The sequence below is a fragment of the Gymnogyps californianus genome, chromosome 8 (assembly GCF_018139145.2).
Source record: "Gymnogyps californianus isolate 813 chromosome 8, ASM1813914v2, whole genome shotgun sequence".
Lineage (NCBI taxonomy): Eukaryota > Metazoa > Chordata > Aves > Accipitriformes > Cathartidae > Gymnogyps > Gymnogyps californianus.
In genome coordinates, this window is record NC_059478.1 from 32,757,474 (window position 1) to 32,774,509 (window position 17,036).

Consider the following 17,036-nt stretch of genomic DNA (forward strand, 5'->3'; position numbering starts at 1 on the left):
CTTCCAAACAAATACCGATTTTTACCCAACCTGGAGAAGCTTAGCTGTCCTTAAGACACGCTTGAAATTCAAAAAGTATTAAAGGACATGACGCAGACAGATAGTATGCCCCACCTAAAACCTGTCCCCTCAGGAGCCTGGTTCTGCAGGTCTTGCTTCTGTATGAAAGGTAGTTAAAAGTAAGGTAAGCATTTTTTTGCACTTTGCTGCCTGGTTTTGCCCAGTTGGTAGGTGGCCTGGCTGTAGCATGTGAATCCTGGTGCTCTTTGTTCTGGTGGTCATGAAACCCTCAGGAAGATACTGGGACGATGAAGACTGCCAAAGTAATTGCACTGTCTTTTGCCTTTCCTAGGGCCTGTGGCATGTTCAGTGTCTCCAGGCTGTCATGGGCCCAAATTCCTAAGAGTTTTTGAGGTTTTATGATGTCTAAGTTCACATCCAAACAGCACACAATTTATTTGGGCCACACTAAATTAAAGGCTTTTAACAGTTTATTAGCATTTCTCCCAAGCTTTCAGTTTATAACTGAGATAAGGATGTATTCCTACATTTTGCCTCGCACCTGCCTGTTATGTGTTTCATTATTAAAAGCTTTCATTCATAAAATCTCCCATGAGATGCATACCTTAGAGAGTAACTGAAATCAGGCAGTCATAACCTATCCAATTTAATGTTTCATAAGAAGGAAGCTTTAGGATTCCAGCTGGTATAGTAAAAAATCACCAGATACACCACCATAACATTGAAAAAAAAAACCAAAACATTAAAACAATGTTAATGATGCTGATATCTTACACTAGGTTTCTCAGGTGTTTCTATACTATCCTTAGCAACATGACAGGATTAGGGAGCAATCACTGTAATTTAGCAGAATGGTAGATTTTCTCCTCTTAGTCTAAGGGCTTTCATCTAACATCCTCATCAAGTTTAGAAGCACGCGCACGAGCACACTCTTTCCTCGTGTGTCAGTAGGTCTGTGTTAGTACAAGTTCCAAGTCCAGCAGGTAGCGAGGACATGTCATTTCTGTATGATGGGTGCCACTCACTGAGGTGCATCTCACTACTGAGAAGTACCAACATTTAGAGATGAGGCACAGTGTGCCATGGAGCCCAAACAAATAAGACTTATTATCGTGATGGTTCTCTATTGACATGGCCTGAAATGGTGGAACGGAGGACAAGAAGAGATGGAGGAAAGTTAATTGGGTCATTCTGAGAAAGGAGATCATGATATGGTGATTGTAATATAGATTCTCCAGCCTGCACATTTGTCGACAATTCATTTGTTTTAGGCTTATCTGTATTCAGATCATGACATGAATTCAAAGGGCAGCAGATCTGATTTTTTGTTGCCTAGCACTTTGTTTAACATTTGCCTCTTCTGCAAAGGAAAGGAAAAACGAATGTAAAATACTGCTCAGAATCTGGGCTTGTTTTTTATCTCACCCTACTGTGGCAGAAATGCCTCTGTACTGTTATTTTTCCTGAGTTACCCTTGCGTGACAGCCGCAGAAAGTTATGACCCTCTTTCGTCCTTGCTCTACTTATATGTAGCTTATGTTCTCATCAAACCGACCCCAAGCCTCTTCTCTGCCTATAACTGCAGGTCAAAACATCAATTTTGGCAATTCGGCTGCCCTCTCTGCCATTTGGAAGGAGCAAGGTGGAGACAGCTGGCAGTTAGGGGAGCACTAGGAAGCATATGGTAGCTCTGTGCAGTGTTGTCCAAGAGCTCGTAGGACAATCATTCGCTTGCTTCACTGATTTCTAAAATGTACATCTCTTTTTTTTGTCTTTTCTCATAAGCCCCCAGGATAGCCATTGCTTCAGCAAGGGTCACTTTAGAAGCAACTCCATATTTTGAAACTTTTTGATTCTTTCCATGAAAGAAAATCTACTTTAAAATTATTCTGCTCCCATAAATGACTACAGAGAAAATAGGGTGACTGATAAATATAGGTAACTGGCCAGAAACAATTTTTCAGAGCTAAATGGGACAATAAAATGCTAGAAGAGAGCATCTCAAATTTAAAGAATTATGTAGCTAGGCGTTTGCAACTTGTGTTTTTAACATGGCAGCTGGTCGGAGGGTTAAGAAAATATGTGGCCATGCAACTTTGGCTGAGATCCTGCCTGATCTTGAGCGTTAAACACAGCCAAGCCCTGTAGTGTTGGATGGGAAACCGCCAAGGAAAATCCAGTGATTCAATAAGTGGCATTCTTCCTGCACGATTACAGCAACCCAAGTCCCAGCATGGTGCTAGGGGATAGTTTTGTTGGTGGCAGTGATGTTTTAATATGAGATGTAAACTTGTCTAAAGATCTAGTGACAATTTGCACAAAAATAAGAAAGTTTCGATAATTACTGTCTTGTAATTCCACCCTCTGTTTTTCTGTATGGGGCTTTCTTCCCATTTTATTCTGTTGGCTGATCACGGTCATCACTGCAATAAAACTAATGGATTCCTCCGAGGAGGTGGCTGCATTTCTGTAGTAAATTCTGTTTATATACACTGCCCACAAAACATCTACAGCATTTGATGAAGTGTATAATCAGAAGTTTGTGCCTGTATAAAGACATTTCAAATACTCTCTAGCAAGAGACAGTAATTTGGGAAGCTCTTTATACAGTTCTGTGATACAATTTTTCTCCCTTCTCTACCGCAGTTACTCATTCCAGCCCCTGAGCTGCAATGCATTACTGTAATATTTTGTTGATGTGGGCTGCTTTCTAAACCAGATCAATGAGCTGACTTGACTAAAAAATCCTCCAAAAGGGGATATTTTTTAACTCAGATAAGTTCTGATCAAGTTTGAAGTGCAGCCATGCAATCGGTTTCATTAGCCCAACTGTGGAGGCAGTAAATGCCAAGGTGGGCCTAGATGTGGTAGAGCAAGGAGGCAGGAACACCTTCAAGTGGTCTTTACACCAGACAAAACAGTCTGCCACACATTTTTACCATTACCATAAGAGTAATGCCTATGTTAAGGTTTGAAGTTTAACTACTAAACATGAATCTCCATTCTTTGTATACCTAAGTTTCCATTATATAATTAGGAGTTTGGCGTTTATAAAGGCTATACAAAGTGCTTTTGGATCCTTGGATTACAATTGTCTCCTGTAATACTCTATATAATGCACAAATGAGAGTGCATAAATGAATTTTTGCAGAGGTCAAGATGTAATTTTTGTTATTTCACTTTACGGTTTCCATTTGAAATAAGATTCCATGACACATCTAAATCATTATACACAAGAGTCTATTCTAATAGTAGTAGGCTCATAAAAAATAACAAGACCAAATGATAACTGTCTCCTGACCCATACATGTATTTACAATAGAACTACTTTAATAAAGGTAGCTACATCCTCTAGATCCCCAGACCTTTATTTGAACTCTGCTGTAGCATAATTGACGGACAGAATTAGAGTGTATATTAAGACCTGGAACTGAACTTTTTCAGTAGGCTCAGCTTCACTCACATCACTCATAATATTAGAAAGAATCTGTGACAATCATATTTAAATGATGCCACCCTGACATAGATTAACAGAGTATGCAATTATATTTAAATGCTGTAATTGGAACTTGCTGTTAAGTGCCTACTGTCACTTCTCAATTCCCCTCAAGGCAAGTAAACCACTTCTTCCTTTGCTTTAATTTAATGCCACATTCTGCACACAGAAAGAGCTGGTATTTCATCAAGAGCATTTTGTTTGCCTCAAACGCTGTGAAAACACAGGCCTTGTGAACACTGCAGGATATAAATCCATCCTGGAAAATGACTCTGTTAAAAAAAAAGACATTTTGCCATTTCATGCTTATGGGGACAACCTGAGTCTCTGCATTTGATTAGTTTCTTAACCTGAAAGCTCTTTTGAGCTCAATCTTTTGTACACAGCGTTATTAGGAATAAAGATCCTGCAGGTGAAGGCAGGGCCTGGTGAACCTAATGATACCCAGCTGCACCTTTTTAAGGCCCATGGATGCACCCGGGTGTTTCTGAGGGCCTCACCTCCGTGGCAGAATAGCTTTTGCTTCTGGTGGTGTGCGACAAAGGAGAGCCCTGTGTCACCCTCTCGGCAGAGGTAGGACTGCTAATGGGGTAGGTAGGAATGAAGTATTGTTGTTTATGCTTTTAAAGTCAGGTTTGATGGGAAATTTGAAAGAAAATGGTGATAGAGGTTTCTTGTGTGCCTCTCGGGAAAGACCGTCATGTGAGTGTCTCTGCAGCTTTCTGTGAATGTGATACTGTTGGCTGTTAATCATCAGCCAGTTACTTATGTGTTTTATTAGATTTAGTCAGAATCATGTGTATCCCAAGTTGTGATATGATTGCTTGTTTTGCTGGATTGTGTTACTGTAGGTTAGCATCTAACGTGCCTAACAGTGTGTAAAGAATAGCAAAGTCTTAACTAAAGTCTTGCCCTTCTCATGGGTCCAGACCGACTGAAGCGGGACTTCTTTTTTTTTCCAGCACAGCCATGAACAGCACTGCTTTTCCTTCGTGTCTGTTGCCAAAATGACCTAGACTTGAACTCTCCCAAGAATGGGAAAGTGCTTTTGTGTAGGCTCCATACTTGAGCAGTCCTAGAGATCTTAGCTAATAGGTGTGATAGCCAGTGTGCGTTACATTGGTCATGCATAAATCTGCAATGTTGACTCTTGCTCACTGGAAACATAATCTAAGGTAACTAAGACCTTTCATGCCCAAAACCAGCAGTTAAACAGTATTAATTTGGAGGTGCTTTGAAAAAGGCTGACTAGAAAAGGATGGGAAGGAAAAGGTAGGACTTCTTAATTATTCTGACTGACTACAACTTTACTGTGGAAATTGGTATTATACAGGCTGGGGTGCAATTAGATACGCATTCTCAGTGGTGTTGCTTTTCTATGTACTGTACTTGTGTTAATTCTACATGATGTCTACAGGCCTATGGATGTTTTGAAAACAGTGACTATAAAGCTATATATTGATGGCTTTGATAAATACATAGAAGACTAAAATCTGAGATTGGGCATTGCTCTGCATCATACTAGATTCTGTCTATTAATCCCTTTCCATTTTCTGTCTTGAAACCATGTATTTTTCACTGAGCAATGAACTAGAAACCAGCACACCCAGATGCTACAGAGGGCCCTTGGCTCCGCCACAAAACTTGGTCTTAAATAATGTTTTTGCTGTGTGGCAAGTGCTAGAACCCCACATGGTGACCTACATGGCGTTGGCTAGAGCTTTTCTTGTGAATCTAATCCAACAAAAGCAGCTGTCTCTAAACTAGTAGAGTTGCAAAAGCACTAATGTTTTAGCACTGTGGCTATTCTTCAGGGTACCTAATAGTAAATGTGGATGTTTCTAATGGGATACAATACTCTCATCGAAACTCTAGCGTGCGTGTTTTCCTGTAAAGTTCTCTTTTCTCATTCTTTTTGTCCTGACACTATATATATTATATATACTCTGCTGGCTCCCTGAACTGGTGGAAGGTAAAAACAATGCAACTGAAAACTCTCTTAAACAGAATCTGCAATTGCTACCAGCAGAGGCTAGCTCATGCTGCATATGATTGCCATCATTGTATGCTAATGGCCTCATTAAAGAATACTAAGTAATACAATGCAAACAGTAATATGAAAACATACAGCTCATTGAGTCCAAATCCTGTGTGCTTGCCCAACGCCTTTGTGTCAAGGCAAGAGTTCAATTTACAGGGAGTCCCAAGAATGTCATCCTTCAGTCATCCTTTGTAAAAGCTTCCCTTTACTTTGTTGGAGTCCAACAGCTTTGTTAACTGGTGGGTTTTTTCCAAGTGCTTTGAGCATTCTCCTACAACGAGGATTCACTATTAGTTTATCAGTTTGCAGCATTGGCTGCTGCTTTCTCAGCCAACATGGCAAGATTATGTAGATTAGGTCCTGCCCTAAGTTATCCAAGTCACTATCTCTATTACTGAGATAACTGAGGATACTTTAAGGCTGTTTTTGTTCCACTGCACTTGATAATCTACTTTGTTAATTAAATTCTTTCTCTCAGGATTCCCTGTAGAATATGTAGAGTGAAATTCTGGCCCCAGAGAAGTCAGTGGCAAAACTCCCATTGTTTTCAACAGTCTGAGACTTCATCCATAAAATCAAAAAGGAAGAGATGCAGGCCAATGGGCTACAAAAATACTAATAGAGTCATTTTCAATCTACTGCCATGACTGAGGCTTATATTTTGGATCTGAGAAGCTTAATCCCAATAGTAGGTGACAATACATCTCTCCAAGGAACTAGTGGAAGTGCTGGTGAGGCTTAGAGGTTGTGACAGGCCTGCTGTCCTAATTAATAACTTGTCAATCTCAGGATGGAGTTAGGGTATTTCATCAGCCCAGGACTCCAAACCTGGGGATACACAAAGGCCGGGTTAATTGAAGCTATGCACTAGCTTAAAATATCACGAAGTTTGGGGGGGATTGAAGCATCTGTCATAAACTTCTGATATGCTGTGATACTTCATTAACTTCAGGATATATTTCTAGCAAACATCATTGTAGTATAAAAGAAACTGGAGTTTCAAAATTCCCTAACACGCTACCAAAGATGTGCCTAAAGGAACAGTTATATCTTAAAGCATTTTGTATCTAGTAAAAGAAAAAATCTTTTAGGGTTTTAGTGGTTAGGAGGATTCTGTAGTGTTGGGAAAGGTATCAGTGATAATAAATGGAAGAGGAAGACAGCATAAAGTAAGTACATGACTTTTGGGGAAAATGTGTATAAAAACAGAGTTTGAATACAGTGACCTGGAAAAAAGATACAATAGCAACTGGCCAAATTTTGCTTCAAAGTTTTGTTCAAACATTTTAATTGAGACCCTGGATACCTCACAGTTATTTTTTTCATGCCTTTACAAGGAGGCATTGCTATCCCCATTTATACACAATGGGAAATGGAAGCACAAAAAGATGTGCCAAAGACTGTAGCACCTACTGTGAATTTAAAGCCCGCAATCCCTATATCCTATGCCAGCCTTCTAAAAAGTAAATACAACTCTGTAAATGCTCCAGTAACTTTCACTCTAGGAGTCAGAGGAAGAAGTATTTTGTGTTTAACTGGCAAAAGGTCTTCTACAACTCTAGTTTGCACCATGCATGCTGTTTCAGAGTGCTGAAACTCGTGTTTCAATATTATGCAATTCTTTTTTCACCAAAATGCATTGAAGATGCATACCAGCCTTGTCCTTCCATCCAGAGTTTGAAAACTTCAGGAGCTGAAATCTGTAGCTTAAATATCTGTTCTTGAGGTACGGTTCAGATTTTTTCAGTTGTTGAGATAAATAACTATCTGCTCCAAAAGCATACTTGCAGCCCTAGGAAAGTTCAGATCTCAGTCAGCACCTTTTAACTCGCGTTCTTCTCTAGTGTATGCTTCAAGTAGTCATTTAGATAAATGCAGATTATTATATGCTTTTCATCCTTCCTTGAAGACAGTCCTCATCCAGACAGAATCCGTCAGCCATTTGCAAAAATAAGGAGAATGAGAGTAGAGTGTATGGGATATCGCCTGCCAAATGGTGCAGAAATCATCTGCCTATCTTAGCTATCCTAAGTCCACCATCCCTGGTAGTCACTGGATTCCTTTGGGGAAGCAAATCTAGATTTATTGTATCACGCTAGTAGCCAGCCAGAAGGGGGAGATGACAGCCAGATTGTTTAAAACTTAGAGGGCCAAATGACTCTTAACTCCACTAGTCACATCTAAGAATAGATAGCTTTTGCTATCCATTCTATTGCTCGGAAAAAAGTAGGCTTGTAACTAGCAGAAGTGAAGTATGAGTGGAAATAAGGAAAGAGGACACTTGAAAACATTAGGAGGCCACAAGGAAATTGATTTTGGGAGAACCGAAGTTCTGCCTGCCCCCAAGGGAAGCTGGGAAAGGTGGCTAGAGGGAAGAGTTTGTATTAAAGGACTGTGTGTTGTGTAAACAGATCATACTAGGTCCACTTAGTTATGGATAACTGTCAGGTCTGATGGTTATGATATCATCTGTACTCCTATGAAAATAAATTCTTTTTTTCCGTCCAGGCTACTACATGTCATTTCTGTATTCAACAGCAAGGTGTGAGGGGAGTAAAATGTCAAGTGCATTTAATCCATTAAAGTTAGGCGTAAGAACCTATGCAATTCATTGAAAATATTGTATACACATTAAGTGTCTTGTGCCTGGCAAGTGCTGTTTCCTCTTCCTGCTGATATTTTGCATTATTTGTTGACTATTTTAGAACTAATTCTTTTTCAGCTGAGATTTTCTGCATTATTCTGATACAATCATACTGTTTGATAATAAAGTTGGGAAGGAACACTAACCTAACATGGGACTTATCTAATGCTGAAAGTGGTTATTTGTAAACAGATGCCACTACTAAGTGCTTAAATTAGATAATAAATGGTACCTATCTCATGAATGCCTTTCATTCCATTTAGTGTGGTGTGCAGTCTGGGATTTTTTTTTCTGCTTTTAGGATGTTTTAGGGATGCAATTTGCTTGTGAATCTTGCACAACTGTCACTGGTTCAATACAGACTTAAAGGGATTAATTCTTTTCTAGAGGGTCCCAGGTGGATTTTTTTATTAACCTTTTGGGTAATAAACATTTATCTCGTTTTTACAGCAGCGTTTAACACTATCTATTTATGGCCAAATATCTGTAAATCCATTACATGAGCTGAAAATGCACCTGCTTCAGAAAAAAAGCTCTCCAGAGAACCCGCAGCAGGCACTGATAATTGTAAACAAAACAAAACAAGAGCCCATAAAATAAAAATAAAAGTATTACCTTGAGTATCATGTCTTACAGAATGACTGCTTTGAACAAAAACCCAATTATTATCATAGCATGTCTATTTAAAACAAACAAAAAAAAAAGAGGATGATTGAGTTAGTGTGAAACTGAGGTGGATACTCATGTGCCCAAGCCACAGTGACTGCATCTGGGACATCATATATAAATATATCAATTGAGAGCATGACATTTTGCTATTAATATATTACACTGTGATCTATCAGACCATCATCTGCCTTGTTGCTTATAAATTTATAGCCCCCAAAACTGCTTTGAACTGCTTTGCTTTCTCTGTATGAAGAAATAATAATACAGGTCATTGGTGGAAGCAACCCCAGTAAATCCCATACCTGCTGTAGTCTTTGCTCCTAGAGAATCAATGTAGGTTTTAAAAGAGTAAGGATGATGAATGAATGGAGGAAAATGGGCCAGAATATTACCTGGAATCCAAAGAACATCTCCTCATGCTGTGTGTTGTGAGTACAACTAACCCAGAACAGAGAGGGTGCACGCCAGAAATCAGCAATAGGGTTTTCAGGGGGAACAGATTTTGAGCATATGCTGATTTAATTGTCATCTTATTTTCTTAAAGCTAAGCGTGTGCTTAAGAGGTTTGATGAATTGGAGTTGTAGTAACAGAAATAGCTATTGCCACTAAAAATTTTTAAAAAGTGTGATTGAATTTCAGGGTACAGTAGCATTCTTCTTGCAGGTCTATTGGACCTTTCATGATCTTGAAACTTCTAAGATTAAGGTAGCTTCAAGATTGGACAAAAGTTTGGATTTAATCAGAGCTGGGTTTCTCCTTAATAGTTAACTGCTGAACTACTAATACTGTACGTGTTCATCACCTTTTCCTAAAAGGTGGTATTTTCTTATTATGGAGAGCTACAGTTTGTCATAGTTCCCATGTTTTCCAAAAGTTATATAAATTTTGTTACCTGAAAAGATATTTAACTGGAGCAACATGACAGGAGGTGTACAATGCATGTGACATTGAGGCAACCTGAAATTTTGCCACTTTAGAAACAAATACACATGGTTTTTTTCACCTGTTGAAGTAATTATTCTGGCAGTATACCTGCTAACACTATAGGCTTGGGGAAAAATGGCTGGAAAGCTGCCGGGCGGAAAAGGACCTGGGGGTGTTTGTCGACAGCCAGCTGAACGTGAGCCAGCAGTGTGCCCAGGTGGCCAAGAAGGCCAATAGCATCCTGGCTTGTATCAGAAATAGTGTGGCCAGCAGGACTAGGGAAGTGATCCTCCCCCTGTACTCGGCACTGGTGAGGCTGCACTGTGGATACTGTGTTCAGTTTTGGGCCCCTCACTACAAGAAAGACATTGAGGTGCTGGAGCGTGCCCAAAGAAGGACAATGAAGCTGGTGGAGGGTCTAGAGCACAAGTCTTATGAGGAGCGGCTGAGGGAGCTGGGGTTGTTTAGCCTGGAGAAAAGGATGCTCAGGGGAGACCTTATCGCTCTCTACCTGAAAGGAGGTTGTAGCGAGGTGGGTGTTGGTCTCTTCTCCAAAGTAACAAGCGATAGGACAAGAGGAAACAGCCTCAAGTTGTGCCAGGGGAGGTTTAGATTGGATATTAGGAAATGTTTTTTCACCAAAAGGGTTGTCAAGCATTGGAACAGGCTGCCCAGGGAAGTGGTGGAGTCACCATCCCTGGAGGTATTTAAAAGATGTGTAGATGTGGTGCTTGGGGACACGGTTTAGTGGTGGACTTGTCAATGCCAGGTTAAAGGTTGGACTCAATGATCTTAAAGGTCTTTTCCAACCTAAACTATTTTATGATTCTAACAATGCTACAGTCACCACTTCTAACTATGTGAACCTCTTATATTTAAAAGGTAGAAATAGGGGTCAAAGAAATTACATCGTTGCAGCATGAGAGAAAGAAGCACTCTTTTTTGCTGGGCTGATCAAATTAATTATGCTAAATAGCTAAAAATAGAGGGAAATGAAACAGAATTAGCCCTTCAAATGAAGCTTAAGGCAAAGCCAGAAATGAGCCCACTTCAGAGTGGTCCAGTGATATTTACAAATCAGGTTCTTATGCTGTTCCCTCTGGCGCTGGCTGACACCGGTTTCAATTATTGGTACGGGTTTCTGTTGCCCAGCTGCACCATACAGGAGCAGAGGGTGAGAGCTGTGAAGTTCTGGGATGCCGCTACCACTAAACGTGCAGGTTTTTAGAGAATTTTCAGCAATTACTAATGCTGAATTTTGATTTGCCGCTTACATAATGTGATTTTCTTTTTCTGTAAGTGGAAGCTAAGAGCTTCCCAAGAATTCTTGTGTTTGGATGGAATAGGTTAATGTGCATCAAGCCAAATTTCTGTAGCATGTACACCTGTGCAGCCCAGGGGGAGCAACTGAATCAGGCAAATGTAATGGAGGAACAGGGAGTGGGGGGGAAACTGTTGTGAGTCTTCATTTATATTGAAATAAATGATAACTGTGTTTATTTCCAACACTGAATCCATTCACAAGGTGATTTTGATTTAACTTAATTTAATGAGTAGTCTTCCTGCTGCTGCAGTGCTCTGAAAATTAATGATAGTGTTCAATTCCCAACATAAAAGGCATTTGATAATACTATCAATTTAATCATACATATATTTTGGTTAAAATGCTTGTCCTATTGACATCAATATTTATCTCTTTCCTTACCAAAGTTAACAATGTAATTAAGGAACCAGATGTACCCATGTTTTGTAGAAGGTATTTTCTTAATATTCACAACTTTTGACATAATCTTAAGCAAAGATAGAAGACAAGATACTGCATAGCCAAGGAACAGATCAAGAGCATTTGCTTTGGTTTTGGGATTATGTTTTGCTTTGTTTTTTGATTAATACAAGGCACAACTTTCTTTTGTAGAAGTCAGTAGCCTATCCTCCCCACATCAGCAGTGCACTTAAGTTTTCCCCTCCTGTCTTTATCAGTCAGGAAATGCATGAGTAAGAAGTAGAGACTGAAGCATAAAGTGTTCCCAATAGCTCTCATAATTCAGTGAAGGTCACTGGTTTTGTACTCAACCAGAAAAGACTTAACATGAGAAATTAAACAATGACTGTACTGAAGGTTAAAACTCTTGTACTAGAAATTATTCCAGTATATATGGAATAATAAATGTATATAAGGTTTGTAAGACTCTTTATCTAAAATCCCATACACTTCTTTGCATTTACATATGGGTTATTATTTCCACTTTCTAAATAAAGAGCCTTAGGCTTAGAAATACTATTTCATTTGGCTAGGTCATGTAGTGTATCTACAGAAGAATGATGAATACAAAACTGTTCTTCTGCTTCCTGAATCTGACTGTACATTAACCACTACACAAGACTGGGTAAATAAAAGGCTGCTGAAAGAGTTTGCGGAGGCCTTAAAAGCTTTCTATGGTGGGAAATTAACCCTTTGATAAAGAAGAGTATAAAACAGCTCTTGAAGGGATGCTGAAAATGGAACTGTTACTTGTTGAAGTAGACAGCAAGAAAGCCACTGAAGCACCATTATTAGGAAGTGTTCTTGAGACAAGATGAAATGCTTCTCTGGGTGGAACTACTAAGTCAACAAGGTTGTTAGGATTATATGATGGTAGGGGTTCCTCCATAAATAATCTATATGTAAACCTCTAGAGAGTTGTGTATTACTTGATAGAGTGTTCTGCATACTGAAAATGAGAACTGCAGAAAAGACTAAAACTGAGGAGGACTGTCAGTATTGGTGGGACTTAAATTATGCTTCTTCCCACCAAAAAAACCTTTATGAGAAGATGTTACTTGCTGATGGTCTGAAGCATGTAACTTAAATTTGAATGGTTTGGCATAGTCTAGAAACTTGAGTGACTTATCCAATTCAACATAAAGAAACATGAAGTAACGAGATTGAGGCAAAGGTAATCAAGAAAAAGGTTTTACTGTTATTTCTTATATGTTATGGGGACTTGAACAAAGGAAAGATGTGGTAGTGATTTGAAATAAGCCCTCTGAAGTAATGAAATAATTTTAAATAGCAATAACAAAACCTTAGGAACAAGTAAAAGTTCTCATGTTAGCTACCTCATTTATTAAACCAAGAAATGCTATAGTAAACAAACCAATGGGGCAAAAGGTTATTCCTCTGGGGGCATTCTGTGATACATTAACACTACAAATCCAAGCCTCAGACAATAAAAGAAGCTCCTGAGCTCTGTTATGGAGTAGACGGTACATGTGACTTCAGAAGTAAATTGTGTACATATTAGGAAAAAGAAAACACGGAAATAAAGCTTGTTACCAGACTTCAGCAGCCCAGGAATTAAAAACACATTGGTTTTGTGCTTTTGCTATCCCAGCTTCCTAATGATCTAGGTATATCAGAAACAGAGTTGTGGCTTTGGCTTCTCTATTGTAGTCATGGACACTGTGAGATAACACAGGTGTCTAAAATTGCACCCATGTGCTTCCTGAAGCAGACCTGCAGTACCTGCTTTCCTTAGAGAGGTGCTTTGATAGGAAATGCAGGGTAATGTCAGTGGGACTTCTTACTCGCCAAGTTAAGAATTTCCTGAACTTGAGCCCCAAACTGAACTAATTTCTGTTTTGAATAGCTGATTGGCTAGCTGCAATAGGTAATTACGGTCAGATTGAAGAAAAATGGTTGAAAGACTCTTGAATTCTTCAGTTATCTGCAGAGTCCTCTCTCTCTCTCTCTTACAAAGATGTTGAGAGCTCTTGAGGGATATGTCCCTAGTTTATCTATATTACTTCCTCACTAAACAGGAGGCACTCTATAAATGTGTTAAGTCAAACAACCTTGAAACTAGAAGCAACAAACACATTTGTTTTGGTCACACGCAACCATGAAGACCTGACTTATATTACTTTCCATTTAAGGTCAATATTTTTGAGTGTGTCTTAATAAATATAATGTTTTCTCAGAGCTTACTTATGTTCTCCTCACACTTGTGTAATCCTTTTTCTTCCCTCAAGCTAGCTCTTTCCTCTCACCACTTCACAAGTTTTATCATCCCTTCTATTCTGAAGGCAAAAACCAGCTGCGTTAGCCATCTTTAAGACTATTAGCATGAGCCTTAAAGATAGGGACTGTGACCCTTGCTGTCTTGCAAGATCTGAGAGAATTTTGATCTCACAAGTGAATAAGACTCTCTTGCCTATAAATGTTTTTTTCTGTTAAGAAATCTTTCAAATAGGTTATGTTTTGTGATTGCCAGTTGTATTCTCTGGTATTCTAGAGAATTAGAAAAGGACTCATCACAGAGAATGTGCATGAACAGGATCATTCAGGGACTGCTGGGACATCAGGCAAAGAACCACAGAATAAAATGAACATGCAATGCAATTACTTAAAGTTTAGTAGATGAAGCATTGGAAAAATTAAATAGCCCACTACTTTGTGGGCCACAGGTGTCCTTCAAGAATACACCTTCAGAACGTCTTCAATATAGTTATTCGGTCAACACAGTGTAACTGATAAAGAAACTTAACTTTCCAAAAGGTAAACAGAGGGTCTTGTCCTGGGTTCATAACTAGTAAAGAAAGAGTAAACAACAACAGAAGTCTTCACAAAACTGAGTGAATAGGTGACAAAACAGCACCTGGAAATCCAGGTTAAGTGCAAAGTAATGCACGTCAAGGAAAACTGAGCTGCTACACAGAATGTTTGGATCTAACTTACCCATTATCACTATGAAATGGAATTTTTTTGGAACTATTGTGGATACTTCTGTGTAACTGTCCACTTTTGTGGGGCAAACTGACAAAAAAAACCCCCAACACATTGCTAGGAACTGAGGGCAAAGCAAGGAACACATTTCTGTTGTTGTGCCTGGTGCAGGCCCTAATCTGAATGCAGTGAACTGTTCCCTGGTCCAAACGCTTGAGTGTTTTTGAGGACAGGGCTGTTGTAAGCCTCGATGCAATTCATAAGTGATTGTTTAACATGGTGCCCGTGTACAGCAGGCAGAGTTGTTGACTTACAGCAGTTCCACTGCCATTGCAATCACAGCTAAATCCTTGCTAAAATACAAATAACTAAGTACCTGTAAAATTGTTTGAATCCAACAAGAATAAAACCAGAAGCTTTTACCTGAGAGTGAAAAGAAATAGGCTTCACCTCTCCTGAGGGTTACAGATGCTTGGTTAACCTCTACTGCCACCGTAGTTCTAATTTGCTGTGGCATTTCCAGAACTAGTACTAAAGTGTAAAAATAAGTAAATAAAATAGCTCTGAGAGGTTTTTCCATTGCCGTTTTGGTCTACTTAGAAGCCACGTAAGGAAAGCCATTTCTCATTGTGTTTCTGCCTTATTTTATATATTCCTTCTTGGGTGTTTGGTCAAACCAACCTTCTGAACTGATTCAGCCTTTGCCCGCATTTGGAGATGTCAAATCACAACTGAAAGATGGAGAAGCACTCATTTTTCTTTTTCCCGTTCACAGCTGCCAAGCTACTGTGTTTTAGCACCTGCACAAATTAGCACACTCTGCTCCAGCCGAGTACTGACTCCCGGACATCTCTAAAGCTCTTATTATGGTCTAAAACAGAAATTAGTATTGGCTTCAGAAATACCAGCTCTTCTTGTGGTATCTGGATTTCCTTTGTGTCTCATCCAACCAGAGCGAGGATGTATTCTTAGCTGGTGAAAATTAATTTGAATACACAAAAGCCAGTGATGCTTTGCTGATTTACATCTAATAAGGATCTGACCTATCTTTGAACCCCTCACAGGCCTATGCTGTTGGCTTTCTTCCAAATCATGTATCTTTTTTTATAGCATGGTCAGGTGAGCCTTTTCCAAGCTTTAACTTATGTAGCAACTGTGTGTTGAATGTATAGAAAGTACGCTGCATTTCCATCAGTACAGAGTATCGTTTGCTTCTGTGAGTGGGCATGGCTTATATCACGTTTACCTTTGCGTAGCCAGTTTAAGTCTCGGGCAAACCAAATCTTATGCAAAACATCCTTCATGGCCCAGCCCCTCTACAGCAAGCAGCATGCATTTCTGGACAGTGCTGTCACTGTAGTTTTAAGTTTTGATAAATACCAACCTGTGTGGCTGCTGGCTGCTGCTATGTAGTTAGTTAGTGCACAGGGATAAATCCTGACTCTGACTGTGTGAATGCTTCTAGCAAGCCTCTCGCTTCTATTCATAGCCCTACACACAGATGTAGCTGAAAGCCCAGTTAAACTAATGAGAGCAGACATAGACCAAGCCTCTTACAATTTGGCTGTAAAAAAAGAAAGACTAGGAAATTATTTGTTTAATTTGAACAGAGTTTACATAAATGCACTTTGTAAAGAAACCTTCCTGACAGTTTTGTATGGTGCTTGGAGTCATTTTGTAACGTACTTTGGGTAGCAAAGTTAAAGCACTTAGCTGCCTATATTTCTATTGCAAGTACCACGCTGTATATGGCCTCTTGTCTGATTTCAGTGCCAACAAACTGAGCTTCTGCCATTACTAATGTACCAATGCATCAGCAAGACCATTAACCTCTCCTTTTACAAGCTCAGCCCTGAAGTGGTTATTATTTATCAAGCAAACCATGCTGCAAATATTCTCAGCAGGTTTTCTAGTTCTGTTTTCCTTCTTTTGCTGACGAGCTATGGTGTACTATCTTCCCCCTTGTAAAGAGGAGTAAATAATACCAGATACTTAACAAAAAAGCAAAATAACTGTTTAAAGATGGGAAAATATTAGTATATGCTAATATTATAATCCTAACTGATTTTTTAAGTTGTAATCTCTCATTTTTCTGAAAGTAGCTAGAAAAAATTGTGTACCTGACAGAGCAGAAAACTATTTCTTTCACTAATTTTTGAGAAAAATGCAATTATATTGTCATTTTTATAGGTTTTCCATCATTTTTGTTTTTAAGAAAAATCCTTTTCACTGGCAACACACAAAAATGCTGATTGAAAATATTTTTTTCTTTGTAAAAATGGTATCTTTGTATCATTTTTAACTGTTGCAAAAACCTAAGTACATTATTTAGTATTTTATGAAATTTTGTAGTATTGTTCTGATTTCCTACAGTTTACGATGAAGGGCGTGCCATATTTTTTGTGTGTTGCTATATTCAGCCATATCACAGAATAACTTGAAAAATATATGCACAGAGGATGTCCCAGGCATTATTTGAAGAATTTCTAATTAGAGTAGGAAAAGGAAGCAGCAGAAGTGTAATGTAAGAGGGGT